This window comes from Dipodomys spectabilis, unplaced genomic scaffold (assembly GCF_019054845.1).
Source record: "Dipodomys spectabilis isolate Male_0828 unplaced genomic scaffold, ASM1905484v1 ptg000121l, whole genome shotgun sequence".
NCBI lineage: Eukaryota > Metazoa > Chordata > Mammalia > Rodentia > Heteromyidae > Dipodomys > Dipodomys spectabilis.
This window is the reverse complement of record NW_024870798.1, coordinates 3238030-3249473: the sequence shown is the minus strand read 5'-3', so window position 1 is coordinate 3249473 and position 11444 is coordinate 3238030.

Genomic DNA, 11444 nt, shown 5'->3' with positions numbered 1-11444 from the left:
TTTGTGTCTGTTTGTTTGTGTGTGATTGTTGGGGATAACTACCTCTCAAGGACTCAGAATATAGTACCTTTTGAGATGAGTCAGCACACAGCACACTTCAAAAAACAGCACAAAGCACCCTGTGTAAAGGATTCAGCACACAGCTCCCTTTGAAGGACTCAGCATATAGTACCTTGTGGAGAGTACTCAGCACACAGCACCCTTTGAAGGAGGGAGTCCATAGCCCACAATGTAATGGACTAAGTGCATGGCATGCTTTGAAAAACTCAACGTGTACCACTCTTTCCCAGGGACTCAGTACATAGCACCCTGTGTTAAGACCACACACAGCCCCTTTTGAAGGCCTGAGTACGTAACACACTGTGTAAAATAGTGTACAGTACCCTTTGAAAAACTCAGCACATAGCACAATTTTGATGGACTCAGCACATACTCCCTGTGGAAATACTCAGCACATACCACATTGTCAAAGGACTCGGCACATAGCACTTGAAAATTTCACCTTATCCATCTCTTCTCAAGGGTTCAGCACATAGAAGTATACCCTTTGGGATGAATTAGCACACTGTACCTTTTGAAGGACTCAGTATACAGTAGCTGTGTAATGGACACTGCGCACAGAACCCTTTGGAAAAACAAGCAGGGCCCATTCTTCTCAGGGATTCAGCACATAAGGCCCTTTGGGATGACTCAACAAACAGGACTTTTTGAGGACTCAGCACAAAACCCCCATGTTGGAAGGACCCATCAAACAGGACCCTGTGAAGGACTCAGCACATAGCTGTATGTCACAAGTTCAGCTTTCATTAGAATTAGGATGCTTTCTTCAGTATCACCATTCTTCAGAAATACTTCACAAATCCTACTAGTTTATAGTTAGCTAAACTGCAGGAGGATCAGCTGAGGGTCTTGAATTCAAAGCTTGAGGGCCCTGTCCCTGAGCTCTTTGGTTCAATGCGAGAACTCTAGCACTTGGAGGCACAGCTTCAATTTTTTTTTTTGGTTTATTCTTTGACAGGCCTTACGGTGATCAGGAAGGCCAACTTGGGGTATCCATGGGCAAAGGCTCTTAGCTCGGCCTGGAGCTGACCTCTACCTTCCTTGTGCCTCTGGGAGCCTCTTGCCCTAGGGTGGAACAGACCTGCTCTGGCATCAGCACTCAGGGTGGGCAAAAGTCAGCTTGGCCTTGCTCACTTCCCCCAATTGAACTCTAGAGGACGATGACACGGGGCTGCATGTCCTGTGTCTAGTCTTTAGGAGGCAGTAGTCACCTAACATAGGGATTGTACCTGTGAGTTATGTTTACTCTTACTGCCCTGGGGCCCTGTCTGTCATGCTTTGAAGCCAACCTGGACAGGAAAGTCCTTGAGACTCTTACATAAAATTAACCATCAAAAAGCAAGTGGGGCTGTGGCTGAAGTGGCAGAGCACCAGGCTTGAGCAAGAAAACTCAGGGATAGAGCATAGGCCCTGAGTTCACACACACACACACACACACACACACACACACACACACACACACACACACACACACACCCCACATACATGCAAAATCAGAGATTTCTATATTGCAATCTTTAGGTATTCTCCATGTTTTCCCCACTAAGCATCAAGGCTGTTGGCCTAGGTATTTGATGCATCCAAAACCCTCTGGCACCTTTAATTTTGGGGAACAATATGGTTAGAAGGTCACCTTTCCCCCATCCCAGCTCCTTGATTGGGTTGTGGTCTATCCAGGCCCTTTGGGGCTCCTTATACAGACTCGCCAAGATGCCTTCAAAAGCCATCACATGCTGGGCACAGGTTGCTCATACCTGTCATCCTAGATATTCAGGAAGCTGAGATCTGGAGGATTATGGTGCCAAGCCACCCTGGGTAGGAAAGTGTGTGAGACTCTTATCCTCGATGAATTATCAGAAAACAAGAAGTGTCCCTGTGACTCAAGTGGTAGAGTGCCAGTCTTGAGAAAAAGAGCTCAGGGACAGTGCTCACAGCCAATAATACCAAGGAGAGGCATTGCATGTTGGTTTTGAGATTGGTATGGGTCAAATATAATTGGAATTTTCAAGTGCTCCAAGACAAAGCAGTACCTCCTTTAGTCCTGTGTTCTTCCATATCATCTCACACTCTGGACTTGGCCATGCTTTGGTTAGCATGGCTCTGGCTTGACAGGAGGGCTCCAAGGAGGAAGATCTCAGAGCAATCACCCCCACCACATACTTCTGCCCTGCTCACTCTGTTGCTTCTGCTCTTTGCTAGAGACCATATTACTGGAATCCATACATGAGGTCATTGCCACCAACATTGTAGTGAGTGGTGGGTCTGGCCTAACTCGGGGCAGTCAGAGATGGAAGTTGGTCTGGGACTAGGAGCTTCTACCCTGTGTGTGGGCTGGGGCCAGGGTGACATTTATTTCATGCTGAGCATTGAAGAGGTGAGGAGACAGTGTAGAATCCACATTGAGTCAGCTAAGTTTGGAATCTAGAGGACCACTTGTGTGAGGTAGGCTGTGGAGTCAGGGGGCCACTGTTCTTGGTACTCCTCTCTCAAGACTCCCCCCTCCCTTTTTCATCCCTCAATGTTAGAAGAGAAACTTCAACTAAGTGGGTCCAAGAGTGGGCAGGGGAGTATTTCTGTGTGAAGCAGACTTGTGCTTCATGTTCATCCTAGCCCCTACTTCCTATTTAACTGAGGAATGGCCATATGGGTTTGGGCCAGGGAAGGGGGGGGAATAATCCTAGCTGAGAATGTGGCTCAGTGGTAGAGTGGTTGCCTAGCATGCCTGACACCAGGGGTTTCATTCCACACAGAAAAAGCTGGAAGGAGATGTGGGGCTCAACTGGTAGAGCACCAGCCTTGATCAAAAAGATCTCAGGGACAGTGGCCAGGCCCTGAACTCAAACGCCAGGACAGGAAGAACAAATCTTTGTTGGAGACTTTTCTTCCCTTTGAAAACAATTTATTCTTTGTGATAAGTATAACATGGTTCTCTTCCCTGGCCACCAATGGGCCATTAGATGTCCCTTGAATTTGGGCCGCTTCCCGGCAGCCTCTGCCCTACCTGACCCACAGTTTACCCCCATCTTTTGGCAGATGGAGACCTGAGAGGCCACCTGCCACCTACTTCTGGTGGCTGCCGAGGCTTTTGAGCGTCAGTATGTCACATAGAGAGTTATCATCCACATCAGTCTACAGAAGAAAGGGAGGGAGTGCTCCTTGCCTGAGCCCTCAAGCTGTCAGCGGCTCTGGATGTGGGGCATTTGCTGCAGGATGTGCTCCATGAGGGAGTCATCTACGGGGTTGGAACTCCAACTCTGGCAGTTTCCAAGCTGTCTTGAAGTTGCAATTCTTCAAACCTTTCTGCTCCTCCCTCATTTCGCCCACCCCAGAGCCTGAAGCGTCTGAAGCAGTGTGGGGGGGAGAGGGTCAGCCTGTGTTGGCATCTGGAGGCTGCTGTCCACGCCTTCCCATGCGAGGACCCACAGCAGCTCCTGCAGCCCTCTCTTATCCATCTTCTCCTGGTAGAGCCAGCACACATGCTCAGCATTCTCCTGACACTGCTTATCCAGGACAGACATCTGCTCTTTACATGCCATGAGAGACTCCTCGATGGTGCGGATGTGTGCCAACAGCTGGCTACATTGATGGTGGAGCTCATCCACTGGACTCTGGAAATCCACCTCATCAGATAGGTCGTGGATGAAGCAGATTTTCTTCTCAGATGCCCACGTGTCCCACTTGTCATCCCCACGCCAGCTGTGGTGGCGGCTCAAAGTGCAGGGGCCATGTGGCTCCAGCTCTGTCTTGCACTGCGCTGCAGGTAGGCCGGACACCTGCAGCAGGGCCGCTGCTCCTGCAGCAGGAGTTTTCCCCTGTGGATCTCAGCCTCTGATAGGGCTCTCAGATCCACGTCCCTCTAGGTCTGGGGCATGTCTCTATCCTCTGGGGTGGTCATGGCGGGGGAAGTAACCTCCTCTCCTTTTCTTCCCCAGGGCTCACACTTTCCACTTCCCCAGGGAAAGCCAGGAAGCTCAGCTGGGCCTGCAGGCACTCCTCCTATGGTCTGGTCACTTCCTGGCACTTGAGAGTGTCCTGCCACTTTGGGGGCACCACCTGGTCCCCCAGTTGCTCGGGCCCTGCACTTTCTTCAGCAGGTCCAGCAGCTGGGTCTGCCTCTGCAGGTGCTGCTGCAGGGCCTCTTTCTCACAGTTCAGCCGCTCATTAGAGGCAATGTGCTGCTCACAGGTGGCTCTGAGCACCTGCAGCTGGGCCAGGGACTGCTCTTGCTGCTCCTATAGCTCCCATGATGCTTGGCTCTCTCTCTCTCTCTCTCTCTCTCTCTCTCTCTCTCTCTCTCTCTCTCTCTCTCTCTCTCTCTCTCTCTCTCTCTCTCTGCCATCTCTTTCCATTCCTCTATCTTCTCCTCTGAGTGGTCTAGGTGTTCCCGCAGTTCTTTCTTCACTTGTTGCTATGAGTCCAGGATGCTGGTGAGCTCCTCCTTCTCACCGCTCCCCCTGTGGTGAGTGTCCCACAGCAGGGCAGCTCTTCCTCTGGCTATGGATCACACAAACACACATGTACCTTGTGGGGTCTAGGGTATCTCTTGTAGATCCTTGGCCTTATCCTCCACTCTGCAGTTGCTCCTGCTGCTCTGTGTTCTGGAGACAGAGCTTCTGGTTTTCCTGGACCTGGTTGTGAAGTTGTTACTCCAGGTTTTTCAACTCCATCTGTGTGCAGTAGGCCTAGGCCTGTAACTGCAGCTGCACCTGAGATGGTCCTGCGGGGGGCCATGGCTCTGTCAGCTTCTTTCTTAGTTACCCCAGCTCATTCTCCAGCACCTGCCTCGCCCTTTTCTCCTTCTCCTTTGTCAGCTGGTTCACCTGCTCGGGCAACCACTGAGTCTCCTCTTTCCATGCGGACCTCTCAATGCTCAGGTCCTCTGTGAACGTGTCTCTCACCAGACTTGCTGAGGTCCCCATCCAGCTCAGGTTGTCCAGTAGTCTCTTCAGTAACTCATGCCCTGCCAGCACTAGTTGGAACTTGCAGATTCTGTTCTTCGGTGGTGTTCTGTGTCCAGAGCACTTCCAGCTTCTGAAACTCTGTGTTCACTTGCTGCAGGTCATCGAAGCTTCTGGTCTTTTCCTCAAGCTGAAAGGTCACACCATTCAGCCGTTCAAAGAACATTTCAGTCTCCTTCTATGCAGCAGTGACCGCAGAAGCCACCATATCCAGCTCTCCCACACACCGCTCTGTGGCCTGCAGGTGGCTGGTAAGAGCTTCGTGCTCCATTTATCTGTCATTGGCCACCTGCTTCACTTGGGCCGGTGCAGATTGTAAATCTCTTTCTGCTGAAACCAACCTCTCTATGGGTGACTTGTGGATCTCTAGCTCTGTTTGTGGTGCTTCATGCAACTGGCCTATCTTCTCACTCTCTTTCTCTGGTCGATCCTGCAGGTCTGTATTCTCCTGCTTCAGTGGTGGAATTTTGGCACTGAGTGCCTTGTTTCTTCTTTTGCTGCAGTCCAGTGGGCACCACGTGTCACTAGCACCTCTGCAGATCCTTGATGGTATCAGGACCCTTGACACTCTGGCTCCTGGTGGCTGTGACTGTGTGCAAATGCAGGGAAGGCCCATGGTCTGCATCACCTTTGGCCAGCGTTGAATCACTCTCCCCAGTGGTGTTTGTCTTGGGGATCCCTCCCTTTTTTGTGTTCTTTGTTTTCGTGAATGTTGCAGGTCTGATGGGAGGATACTTTTGCTGGTGTTCTGGAAGTAGTTTCTTGCCTGTAGTTCTTTCACGGAGTCCTGTTGTTTCAGACATTAAGGCGCTGGGATGGCAAAGATGGGCTGGCCATTTCCCAGGCTCTGGGAAATACTCTATTCTCTTGCTATCTGACTAGGACATCAATTTTCAACTCTACTCCAATGTCGCCTCATGTCTCATGCTCATCACTCAGCCACCTCTTCCTTCCTCAACTGCTGGTGGTAGTGTCAACCACCAAAAGGAATACTGGTGCTGGGCATCATGGAATATGGGTGTGGTCACGATTCTTGTATCCCATTGTTCTGAAAGAAACATTAAAGAATGGGGGTGTGGCCGGAATCCTGTGATGTAAGCAGCATGGGTGGAGTCAAGATGACAGCAGCTCCCCCAGCCCCTTTCCCAGGGAACATTGTCCAATCCAGCTGGGGACAAGAGGGTGACATGCTTTAGCTGGATATCTGCACATATTGTTGTGTATGTCTGTTTGTTGCCAGTCCCGAACCTTGAACTCAGGATCTGGGCACAGTCCATGAGCTGCTTTTCCTTAAGGCTAGCCATCTACCACTGTAGCAATATGGCTCTACTTCTGGCTTTGTTGGAACAGAAGGTGGACAGGAGTCTCAAGGACTTTCCTGCCTAGGGTGACTTTGACTATGATCCTCCTATCACAGCCTTGTAAGTATCAAGGAGGACTGCTGAGAGCCACTGGTGACTGCCTAATCACTGGTCTTTTGATGTTCATGGACAGACTGGTGAGTTCTCTGTCCTCAGGTTTAAGTGGTAGAAGCTGGAGCGTATAGTTCGAATCCTGGTCCTGCCATCTCCAAATGGCAAAAGATCCTAAGAAACTCATTCCTATCCATATGAATACCAGTGGAATGTGATGTATGTCATGATTGAATGGGCCGTTCTTGAATGATCCTAGGATAAAATTATACACAATTATATTATAGGACACTGATCAATTTTAATTAATACTTCATGAATCATTTAAACAATCACATTCATTAAATTGAGGCATAATGAAATACCTAAGAATTGGGCATCACATAGTATAGAGATGCCATTTTTCTGCCAGGAAGTTCTTTAGTTAATTGGTATATACCATTTTTTGAATGTAGTTTGGTATATGAATCTAGGATATATTATACCTGGCCTGAAAATCAATTATTCAAACAGTTTTTATTTTTATCAGAAATGCTTATATCCAAATGTAGAGGGTAATCCAAATTATGTATATTCGAAGACAATGCTTGGTTAGTCCTCTTTTCACATTACCCATTCCCTTCTTGAGAACAATACACATTGTAAGGAAATGCTTAGAATGTTTTGGAAAAATTAGTTGACTTGAAACCAGTGAGTTAATCTATGCTGAATTTTGTTTATTTTATTTCCAGAAAAACTAAATTCTTACTTTATCATTTTCCATAGGCTTTACACTCAGATTTAGTCTCTGATCGGTGACAAATAAAGATATAATTTTTTTTTGTCAGTCATGGGGCTTGAACTCTGGGCCTGGGCGCTATCCCTCAGCTCTTCAGCTCAAGGCGAGCGCTCTACCACTTGAGCTACAGCGCCACTTCCAGTCTCTCTTGCCCGGGCTGGCTTTGAACCGTGATCCTTAGATCTCAGCCTCCTGAGTAGCTAGGAGTATAGGCGTGAGCCACCAGCGCCTGGCTATAAATATTTTTTTAACAGTAGCAAAATTCAGGCTGAGGAATCTAGGTACAATGATACTCATGCAGATAGGCCTCATCAGTCATGAGACCATGATATCAAAATGTTAACCAATGCTTACTAGTGTCATGCTTATGAGATTTTGTGTATTATAAACATTGGTTATTAGAATTTATTTTTGTAATCAACATCATTTCATGGGTTAGGAACTGAAGTGAGACATTATACTCAGAACAAAATTTAACGAGGCATCCAAAATTAGTTACTGAGATATACATCATGTTACACAATGTTTTAAAAATGCAACCTAAAGGAAATAATTTGTGTAAAAAATCAACATTTACAATAAATACAGAATCAGTATGACTGATTTTTCTTCTACCTAAGTTGCAATATGGCTTACATGATGACTTTTCTGGTTATATATTTAATTAGGTCTTGATATTTAGTTGGAGAAGTTCTTTCATATATTCATTTGTCAGAACGAAGAGTAAGTGAATTCCTTGCCAGAGTCAACTGCCATAATAATGTTACAGATGTATACTGATACTTTGCCAAAGTTTCAAATCTGCGCGAGTAACTTGGGTCTTTTTTGGATCTAAATATATAGATATGCAATTTTGTCAGTACTAGAAAGATTTTGACCACCATTTATTAAACTATTATTTTCCAGAAACTACTTCTCTCTTTTCATGAGACTTTTATTTTCATTCATATTATGTGTTGATGTTTTCCTTTAGATAAGCCACATTCAGTCTTCTACAAAGTGTAATTTGGAGTAGTTTAAAATTATGTACACTCATGTACAATGCTCAGATTCTACTATTTGCATATTTTTTCTTGTTAAATCAGTAGGAATTAGTTCTCAATATGGATACTATTGGAGTTATTCATTACATTTCTGAATTTTTTAAGTATGTCATGATTTTGTTATTTTATTCTTTTAAATATGTGCAGATCTCACTCCGCATACAGTCACATTTGTTTGAAACAATTTGATCCATTCAAGGGTTTTGCTATATTAGGTTCATCTAGATGAATTTAATTACAAATTAACACAACCGTATTTCTGAGACACAGTTATCTTTTTGGCTCTACGCCAAGTTAACGTGTATTTGAGGTTTTTGTGCTTAAAAAAAACTGGGCACAACATACTTTTGTTCCTGGGGGAGTTCTATTTTGTTGGTTGTTTTTTCAGTTGTGACGTCAACATATGTGTGCATTTTATTTCAATTGTTTTGTGTCTATATTTTGTTTCCTATAACAGAAACTACAAAAAGAATCAATGATTTAGAACTTTTCCAAATGGAATTCTAAGATACACACTTGAAATTTTGTGACAACTGGGAATAGGCAGGTCTTCATACAAAGACATTGTTTGATATGATTTGAATTCTTCCTCCTTTTTGGGCACCAGTGGCTCACACCTGTAACCCTAGCTCCCTAGCTACTCAGGAGGGTCACGGAGATCTGAGGATCACAGTTCAAAGCCAGCCCGGGCAGGAAACTCTGTGAGACTCTTGTCTCCAATAAACCACTAGAAAACCAGAAGTGGAGCTGGGGCTCAAGCGGTAGAGCACTCGCCTTGAGCTTCAGAGCACAGGGAAGGGCTCTAGCCCAGGATACAAGCCTCACGACTGACAAAAAAAAAAAAAAAAAGATTGAATTCTTCCTCCTCTTGCCTCACTATTTCCAATAGTATTACTGCAAAGTCATAAGTGGAAAGAAAATAATTTTGTCTGTATGAATTCAGAAGTTTTGTTTCAATTGGGACACACTACACATTCATACTTCATTTTAACTCAAAAATCTTTCCTTTTAAATCTTCGTTTAAAATCACAGATGTGAATTTATAATGCTAAAATAGCAGCTACTAATTTATCTTAAATGATCCAATATATATCACATTATATGTAATATAATATATAATATCTATATCACATTATATGTAATATAGAGTGTAATAATAATAGTAAGTAATATAGTATGTAATAACTGACTTTGGGGAAAGTCAATAACTATGGATTTTTGTGAGATACTGAGTAATAGTAAAACATATATAATTCGATTAAAAAATTCACAGTTACATCTAAAAATAAATCATAGATATAAACTAATGCTGAAAAAGAAAGGTTGTTTATTGGAAAAAGCCAGAAGTTTCAATAAGCTTACTTTTTAAAAATTGTCTTAGATCTGGGCTTTGTTGGCTCATGCCTGTAATCCTAGCTACCCAAAAGTCTGAGATCTGAGGATAGTGGTTCAAAGTCAGCCTGGGCAGAAAAAGCTGTGAGACTCTCATCTCCAAGATATCTCTTGAAAACTAGAAACGGCACTGTAGCTGAAGAAATACAGTGGTATCCTTCAGCGGAAGAGAGGAGGGACAGTGTGCAGGCCCAGAGTTAGAGCCCTACGACCGACAAAACAAAATTGACATGAGTTTTAATTTATTATTTTATGATTTTTTATGTTGAAAATACAGAGGGTTTACAATTACATGAACAAGGTAATGAGTACATTTCTTATCAAGCATTTTTGCCTCCTCCTTTGTTTCCCTTTCCCATCCCTTCATATCTCCCCTTCTACCACCCCACCACCCCCTCTGCACCAAAGTTGTAAAGTTCATTTTTCGACATAATATTTGTACATGTCATTGTGGTAATTAGTCCACCTGTATAACAATGGATTTTCCCTTGCCATCCCCAAATTATACGAACATCAAATACAGTGAAAACAGGGGTTATACAGTAGGGGAGGGACATAAAAAGCAACAAATAAATCACATCATAAATATGGCAGAAACAATAGCAAGAACGAAAAAAAATTTGAGTCCTTTATCTTAGGGTTCATTTCTCCTACCATCAACTTGTCTAACAGTTTCTGTTTGTCTCAGACATATACTAGTTATTGCAAATAAGAGAAACAATGGCACTTATGTTTCTTTGGGCCTGGATTACTTCACTAAATATAATTTTTTCCAAGGCTTTCCATTTCCTAACAAATAGGGCAATGTCATTCTTTCTGATGGACGCATAGAATTCCATTGTGTATATAAACTACATATTCTTGATCCATTCATCTACTGAGGGGCATCTGGGTAGGTACCGTATCTTAGCTATGGTAAATAATGAGGCAAAATCATAGTTGTGCTGGTAGCTTTAGTATGGTATTGTTTGTAATCATTTGGTTAAATGCCCAAAAGTAGGAGTGCTGGGTCATCGGGGAGCTTTATGTAGAGTCTTTTGAGGAAGCTCCATATATATATATATATATACAGTCCCACCAATATCCCCACCAGCTTCTGTTGTTATTAGAGTTATTGATTATAGCCATTCTAACTAGGGTGAGGTGGTATCTCAATGCTGTTTTGATCTGCATTTCTTTTATGGCTAGGGAGTTGGAGCATTTCTTCGTGTGTCTATTCGCTATCCTTATTTCCTCTTCAGAGAAGTTTCTCTGTAAGTCTTTAGCCCACTTTTTTTTATTGGGGAATTCTTTCTTTGAGGATTTGTTGTTGGGGGATATAATTTTTTGAGTTCCAGGTATATTTTAGATATGAGACCCTTGTCTGTTGTATGGTTAGTGAAGATCTTTTCCGAATCTGTGGGCTTTCTATTGATCTTGCTAGCTTTGTCCCTTGCCAGGCAGAAGCTCTGCAATTTCATGAAATCCATTTATCCAACCTTTCTTTGATTTTTCATATTTCTGGGTCTCTATTAAGAAAATTTCGGCCTTTGCCAAGGAGATGGAGGGTTTCTCCTACTCCATCCTGTAATGTTTTCAGGGTGTCTGCTTTGACTCCGAGTTCTTTGATCCATTTGGGGTTGATTCTGGTGCAGGGTGATATATAAGGATCTAGCTTTAGTTTTATACAAGTGATTAACCAATTTTGCCAGCACCATTTACTGAAGAGGCTGTCTTTCTTCCATTTTATTTTTTTAAGCTCCCTTATCGAAATTTAGGTGGTTATAGTTCTGTAGGTTCATTTCTGGGTTTTCAATTCTAT